Consider the following 7,500-nt stretch of genomic DNA (forward strand, 5'->3'; position numbering starts at 1 on the left):
ATTATCATCATCATCATCATCATCACTCTTCTTATTATTATTATTATTATTATTATTATTATTATTATTATTATTATTATTATTGTTGTTGTTGTTATTATTATTATTACCATCTCTGTTACCATTACTATTATTATCCTTAATACCATTACTATTATCATTATTGTCACTATTGTTATTATCATTACCATTATTATTATCACTATTTTTATTATTGTAATTATTAATATTATCATTACTATTACTTTCATTGATATTATTTTTATTGGCATTATTATTGTTATTATTATTAACATTGTTATTATCATCATTGTTATCATTATTATTATCATTAATATCATTAACATTATCATTACCATTGCCAGAATCAATTTTATCATCATCATTACTACTACACGCACAAACACACACACACACACACACACACACACACACACACACACACACACACACACACACACACACACATACACACACACTTACACACACACACATACACACACGTCGTACATACTCTTATGAGAAAGAATATCGATTATATCTTCGTCATTCTACATTTGTCTACATGAATACGGTTCATATACTCACATGTACGCCCACTCACACACACAAATACGCGTACACCCTCACATACACATACAGACCTATGTAGAAAACAGTTTTTCCATATACTGCCTGAATTTACAAGTTCACTTTCAACCTCGACTCTTTTGTCCCGAAATCACATGCGAATAGCTCCTCGCGTTCCGTTTTCTATGCCGGGAGAAAACGGGGTCTCGGGAATCGCATTACAGGGGAGACTTGAAAAAAATGTGAATAACAAAGGGTCGTTCTTGCTTCGAAGCTTTTGTCGAAGAAAGGAATGGATTAACGTAAGAAGGGGTGAAAGAGAAGAGGAGAATAAGTGAAAAGAAACGGGGTGGACAGACGGAGAAAGGAAGGAAGACGAGACAAAGGAGGAGGAAGAAGAAGAAGATGAAAAAAAAAACATCAACAAAGGAAGACCCGAAAGGAAGGATTCGAAAAAAAAAAAAAAAAAAAAAAACATACAAGCAACGATCCAAATAAAAAAAAAACAATCCAAAGAAAAAGAAAAAAGAAAACGTAACGGAACCCAAAGATAACATAAAAATAATATGATAAAAGAGGCATGAAGGAGACAGAGAAAAGAGGCGGAGGAGGATCACAGTCTCCCAGTGTAAACAAGGTCTGACCTCAGGCCATCCATCACAACGGCGGCTTTGGCAAGGAGACTATGGCGATCTGGAGAGAAAATAATGAAAAATAGTCAGGGAGGAAAGAGAGGAGGAGGAGAGAGAGGAAAAATAGAAATTGGATAATGGTGAAAAATAGTTAGGAAGGGAAGAGAGGAGAGGAATAGAGAGGAAAAATAGAAACTGGATAATTGTGAAAAATAGTCAGGAAGGAAAAGAAGAAAAATAGAGATGGAAAAATAGAAATTGGATGATAATGAAAAATAGTCAGGGAGGAAAGAGAGGAGGAGGAGAGAGAGGAAAAATAGAAATTTGATAATGGTGAAAAATAGTTAGGAAGGGAAGAGAGGAGAGGAATAGAGAGGAAAAATTTAAATTGGATAATTGTGAAAAATAGTCAGGAAGGAAAAGAAGAAAAATAGAGATGGAAAAATAGAAATTGGATGATAATGAAAAATAGTCAGGGAGGAAAGAGAGGAGGAGGAGAGAGAGGAAAAATAGAAATTGGATAATGGTGAAAAATAGTTAGGAAGGGAAGAGAGGAGAGGAATAGAGAGGAAAAATTTTAATTGGATAATTGTGAAAAATAGTCAGGAAGGAAAAGAAGAAAAATAGAGATGGAAAAATAGAAATTGGATGATAATGAAAAATAGTCAGGAAGGAAAGAGAGGAGAGGAATAGAGAGGAAAAATTTAAATTGGATAATTGTGAAAAATAGTTAGGAAGGAAAGAGAGGAGGAGGAGAGAGAGGAAAAATAGAGATTGGATAATTGTGAAAAATAGTTAGGAAGGAAAAGAAGAAAAATAGAGATGGAAAAATGGAAATTGGATGATAATGAAAAATAGTCAGGAAGGAAAGAGAGGAGAGGAATAGAGATGGAAAAATGGAAATTGGATGATAATGAAAAATAGTCAGGAAGGAAAGAGAGGAGGAGGAGAGAGAGGAAGAATAGAAATTGGATTATAATGAAAAATAGTCAGGAAGGAAAGAGAGAAGAATAGAGATGAAAATTTAAAAAAAAAACGAAAATAATGAAAACAAAAATTGTCAGGAAGGAAAGAAAGGAAGAGGAACAATATAGATGAAAAAAAGGAAAATGGAAAATACAGAAAGGAAGAACAGAAAATAATGAGGACGGAAGGAAGTGAGGAAGGAAAGAAAAGAGAAGAACAGAGATAACAAAAAGATAGAAAAATAGAACATGAAAATATAGAATTGAAAAATGGAAAATAATGATAATGATAGGAAAATAATAGAAATTAAAAAAATAGATCAACAAAAAACGATAATAAAAATTAAAACCAGAGTAGAAAATGGAAATAAGAATAGTGAAGAAGGAGAGGAAAAGAATAGTGACGACGCAAGAACGAAAAAAATGATAATAATGATGAAAGGCAGTAAAGAAAGAATTGAAAATTTAAATAAAAGATACAAATAATAATGAATATAGTGAAGAAGGAAAGGAGAAAGAGATAAAATTTTAAAAAATAGAGAAATGGAAATCGTGATGAAAGAATAAAAATAAAAGATAGAATAGGAAGAAAAAAGGATGTACATAACGAAGAAGAGAAACCGAAGAAAAGAGGAAAAGAGAAGAAGAGACGTACGTGAATATGATAAAAAACAAGAATGGAAACAGGGAAATAATGATAAAAATAATGAAGAAGGGACGGAGAGGAATAGAGATATAAAAATGTAAAACAAAGAAATGGAAATAATTATAATGAAAAAAAAATCACCAATAAAGAGTGAAAAAAAAATGAAAATCGAAAAAAAAAGAAAACGAAAGAGAGTAGAATATATATTGAGAAAAACAACAACTCGAAAATAGGATAGAAAATTGGAAATGAAATTAAGGCCTTGGCGTTCGTTAGTGACGAAATGTGAGAGAAGAAAAAAAATTAAGATAATGACGAAGGAGTCTTAAGATTTTTTTTTTTTTTTTCCTTGAATGCGATATTTATCGTAGACGAATAACAGATTTTTTAAATAAACTCAATATCTCTTTCCTTTTCTCCCCTCCCTCTCTCCCCCCCCTCTCTTCCTCTATCTATCTTTTATCTAATCTTTATTTTTTCTTTTCTTTTTCTTCTTCCTTATCTCTCTCTCTTCTCTTTCTTCTTCCCTCTCACTCTCTCTCCTCTTTTCTCTCTCTCTTCCTCTTCCCCTCCCTCTCTCTACTTCTACAACTATCTATCTATCTATCCTTTCTCTTATCTCTTCCCTCTCTTCCCTCTCTCCTCTCCTCTTCTCACTCTCAACTCTCTCTCCTTTCTATCTACTACTCTTCCTCTTCCCTCCCTCTCTCTCTTCTCCCCTCTCTTCCTTCTCCCTCCCTCTCTCTTTCTTTCCCTCTTCCTCTCCCTTTCTTTTCTCTCTCTCTCTTCCTCTCTTTGTCTTCCCTTTCAACTGTTAATTATGAAATTGTTTTTTTCTCCTTTTCTTTAGTGAATAGGTGTTATAGCATTAAATTATAGGTCAAAAAAGGAAAAAACTCCATTCCTTTCCCTAATTTATATTTATTAGCCATAAATTTATCTTATCGGGTTTTTGAATTATCCTTAAATTCCACAACTACTTTTTTTTCCTTTCTCTCTTTTCCCTTCCCCTTTTTTTTACCTTTTTTTCTATTTTTCCTTTCCCTTTTTCCCTTTTTTTTTTTTTCTTTCTTTTCTTTTTTCCCCTTCTTCTCCCCTTTTTCCCCTTCCTTTTCTTGTTTACTTGCCTTCCTTCTATCTCCCTTTCTCCTTTCTTCCTTTTCCTTTCCTCTCATCCCTTTTTTGTTTTTCTCCTTTCTCTTCCTCTTTCCTCCTTCGTTCTTAATTCCCTCCTCCCTTTCCTTCTCCCTTTTCCCCCCTTTTTCTCTTCCTCTCCCTCTTTTCCTTCTATTCCACTCTTCTCTCTTCCCCCCCTTTTCCCTTTTCCTTTTCCCCCTTTTCTCTTCCTTCTCCTTTTTCTATCCTACTTTATCCTTCTTTTGTTTGTCTCCCTTTTTTTCCTTCTCCTCTTCTTTCCTTCTCCACCTTTATCTTCCTCTCCTTTTTTTCCCCCTTCATCATTCTCCTTTTCCTTCCTTCCCCACCTTTATCTTCCTCTCCCCCTTTTTCCTTTCCTTTTTCCTCCTCTTTCCCTTTTCCACCTTTTTTTTTCTTCCCCCCTTTTTTTCCTCTTATTTTCCCCCTTTCCTTTTTTCCCAAAAATTTTTCTTCTTTTCCCTTCTTTTTCCCCCTTCTTTCTCTTCCCCCCCCTTCTCCACCTTTATCTTCCTCCCCCTTCTTTTTCCTCCTCCATCCTTCTCCCCTTTCCTCCTACCCCCCCCCCCCCCCTTGAGAACTTGGCGAAGTCAACACTCATGACGTCACTCTTGACATGGCCACTAAAGGGGAAAGTTTTTTTTTTTGATTTGTTCCCCAAGTATGAAAGAGAAAAAGAGAGAGGAAGAGGGAGGGGAAGGGGAGAGGGGGAGAGGGGGGGAGGGAGGAGGGAGGGAGGGAGGGAGACAGAGAGAGGGAGGGAGAGGGAGAGAGAGAGAGAGGGGAAAAATGAGAAAAGGGGAGAGAGGAGAGAGAGAGGGGAGAGAGGGGGAAAGAAAGAGGAGGTGGAGAGGAGAGAGAGAGAGGAGGAGAGAAAGAAAGAGAGAGAGGGGGTGAGATGAGAGAGAGAGAGAGAAGAGAGAGAGAGAAAAAGAGAGGGGAAAGAGAGAGAGAAGAGAGGAGAGTTTAGAGATAAGAAGAGGGGGAGGGAAAAGGGAGGGGAGGAAAAAAAAGAGAGAGGAGAAAGACAAGAGAGAGAGGAAAGAAAGAGTGAGAGAGAGAGAGAGAGAGAAGATGTGAGAAAAGATGAGGAGAAGTGATCGAGAGAGAGGGAAAGATGAGAGAGAGAGAAGAATGAGAGAGAGAGAGAGAGGTAGTGAGTGAGGGGGGTGAGAGAGAATAAGTAAATAAATATATATAAAAATTTATAAACTTTATAATATATATATATATATTATAAAATATGGTGTGTGTTTTGTTTTGTGTGTGTGTGTTGGGGTTTTATAAAGGGGGGAGAGAGAGAAGAGAGAGAGAGAGATGGAGAGGGGAGAAGGAGGAGAGAGAGAGAGAAAGGAGGTTTAGGAGAGAGAGAAAAAGGAGGGCAGAAACCCGGGGAGGAAATAAATGATAGAATTAGAGAGAGAGAAGACGGGAAAAGATGGGGAGAGAGAGAGAGGGGGGGAGGGGGGAGAGAGAGAGAGAGAGGGGGGAGAGAGAGAGAGAGAGAGAGAAAGGAGGGGAGAGAGGAGAGGAGAGGGGGAGAGGGAGAGAAGAGGAGAGAGAGAGAGGAGAGAGAGTGAAAGAGAGAGTGAATGAGAGAGAGAGGAGAGATGAGGAGGGAGAGAGAGAGAGAGAGAGGAGAAAAAAAAAAGAAGAAAGAAAAGAGGAGAGAGAGAGGGGGAGGGAAAGAGAGAGAGAGGGATTAGGGGAGGAGGAGAGGAGAGAGAGAGAGGTAGTGAGTGAGAGGGAGTGAGAGAGAAATAAGTAAAAAAAATAATATATATATTTATATATAAAATATATTATATATATATATATATTTTTATTTTTGGTTTTTTGTGATTTTGGTGTTTGAGAGAGAGGAGAGGGGAGAGAGGGAAAAATGGAGAGAGATGAGAGGGGAGAGAAAAAGAGAGAGAGACGGGGACACAGAGGCGGAGAGAACTTTAAATAGATAGATAGATGATAGAGAGAGAGAGAGAAAAGAGAGGAGGAGGCGAGAAGAGATGAGGAGAGAGAAGGGGAGAGAGGGAAAGAGAGAGGAGATAAAAATATAAATAAAGAGAGAAGAGGGGAGGAGAGACTTGAGAGAAAAGAGAGGGGAGAGAGAGAACGGGAGAGAGGGAGGAGAGAGAGAGAAAGAATATATAAAAAAAAGCAGAGAGAGAGAGAGAGAGAAAGAGAGAGGGGGAGAGAGAGAGAGAGATGAGAGGAGACGATTGAGAGAGAGAGAGAGGAGAGAGAGAGAGCGAAAGCCTGAGAGAGAGAGAGAGAGCGAAAGCAATAGAGAGAGAGAGAGAGACGAGAGAGACGAGAGTGAGAGAGAGAGAGAGAGAGAGAAAGCAAGAGAGAGAGAGAGAGCGAAAGCAAGAGAGAGAGAGAGACAGCAAAAGCAAGAAATAGAGAAAGAAGAAAGAACAACAGAGAGAGACAGACATATACAGAAAAAAAAAAAAAAACATATATTTTTTTTTAATATTTCAAGAGAAAGATCAAGCCCCTTTTCACGCGCCATGTTGACATCGGTTATACATACGATAACGACGACGCGCATTTATTTTCTTTGGATCCATTCATTCCGCGACGATACAGCTGCTCTTTGTGGGACGTCGCTCTGTATCACTTCAACTGTTTGTCATATTTTCATATCTTTTTCTTCTTCTTTTTCTCCTTCTTCTTCTTCTTCTTGCTCTTCTTTTATTTCTTTCTCTTTTTCCTCTTCTTCTTCTTCTTCTTTCTCTTCTTCTTCTTCTTCTTCTTCTTTTTCTTCTTCTTCTTCTGTTTCTTCTTTTTTTTTTCTTCCTCTTCTTCTTCTTCTTCTTCTTCCTCTTCTTCTTCTTCTTCTCCTTCTTCTTCTTCTTCTTCTTCTTCTTCTTCCTCTTCTTTTTCTTCTTCTTTTCTTCTTCTTCTTCTTCTTCTTCTTCTTCTTCTTCTTCTTCTTCTTCTTCTTCTCTTCTTCTTCTTCTTCTTCTTCTTCTTCTTCTTCTTCTTCTTCTTCTTCTTCTTCTTCTTCTTCTTCTTCTTCTTCTTCTTCTTCCTCCTCCTCCTCCTCTCCTTCTTCTTCTTCTCCTCCTTCTCCTTCTACTTTTTCTTCTTCTTCTTCTATTTCTTTAATCTTCAGTTTTGTATTTCGGTTCTTCTTCTTTATCATCGTTATTATCATTTTATTCTCTCACTTCATTGTTATTATCAACTTTATCTTAGTATTTTTCTTCATCGTCATTATCGTCTTATTCTTATTCTCTCTCTTCATCGTCATTATCATCATCATCATCTTCTTTTTCTTCTTCTTCCTCTTCTTCTTCTTCTTCTTCACTACTTTTCTTCTTCTTCTTCTTCTTATTTTCCTCTTCTTTTATTCTCTTTCCTCTTCTTCTTCTCCATATAAATCTATCATTTTCTTATTTCTCAGACATTTTCCCCTTTTTGTGTTTTTTATGTTATTCTCATTTGCTATCTCAATTTCGTATTTCTCTCCTTATTATCTTCGTCTACTTATTCCCTTTATTTCATCTATATTCCCATTCCTTTG

The sequence above is a fragment of the Penaeus chinensis genome, chromosome 8 (assembly GCF_019202785.1).
Source record: "Penaeus chinensis breed Huanghai No. 1 chromosome 8, ASM1920278v2, whole genome shotgun sequence".
Classification (NCBI taxonomy): Eukaryota; Metazoa; Arthropoda; class Malacostraca; order Decapoda; family Penaeidae; genus Penaeus; species Penaeus chinensis.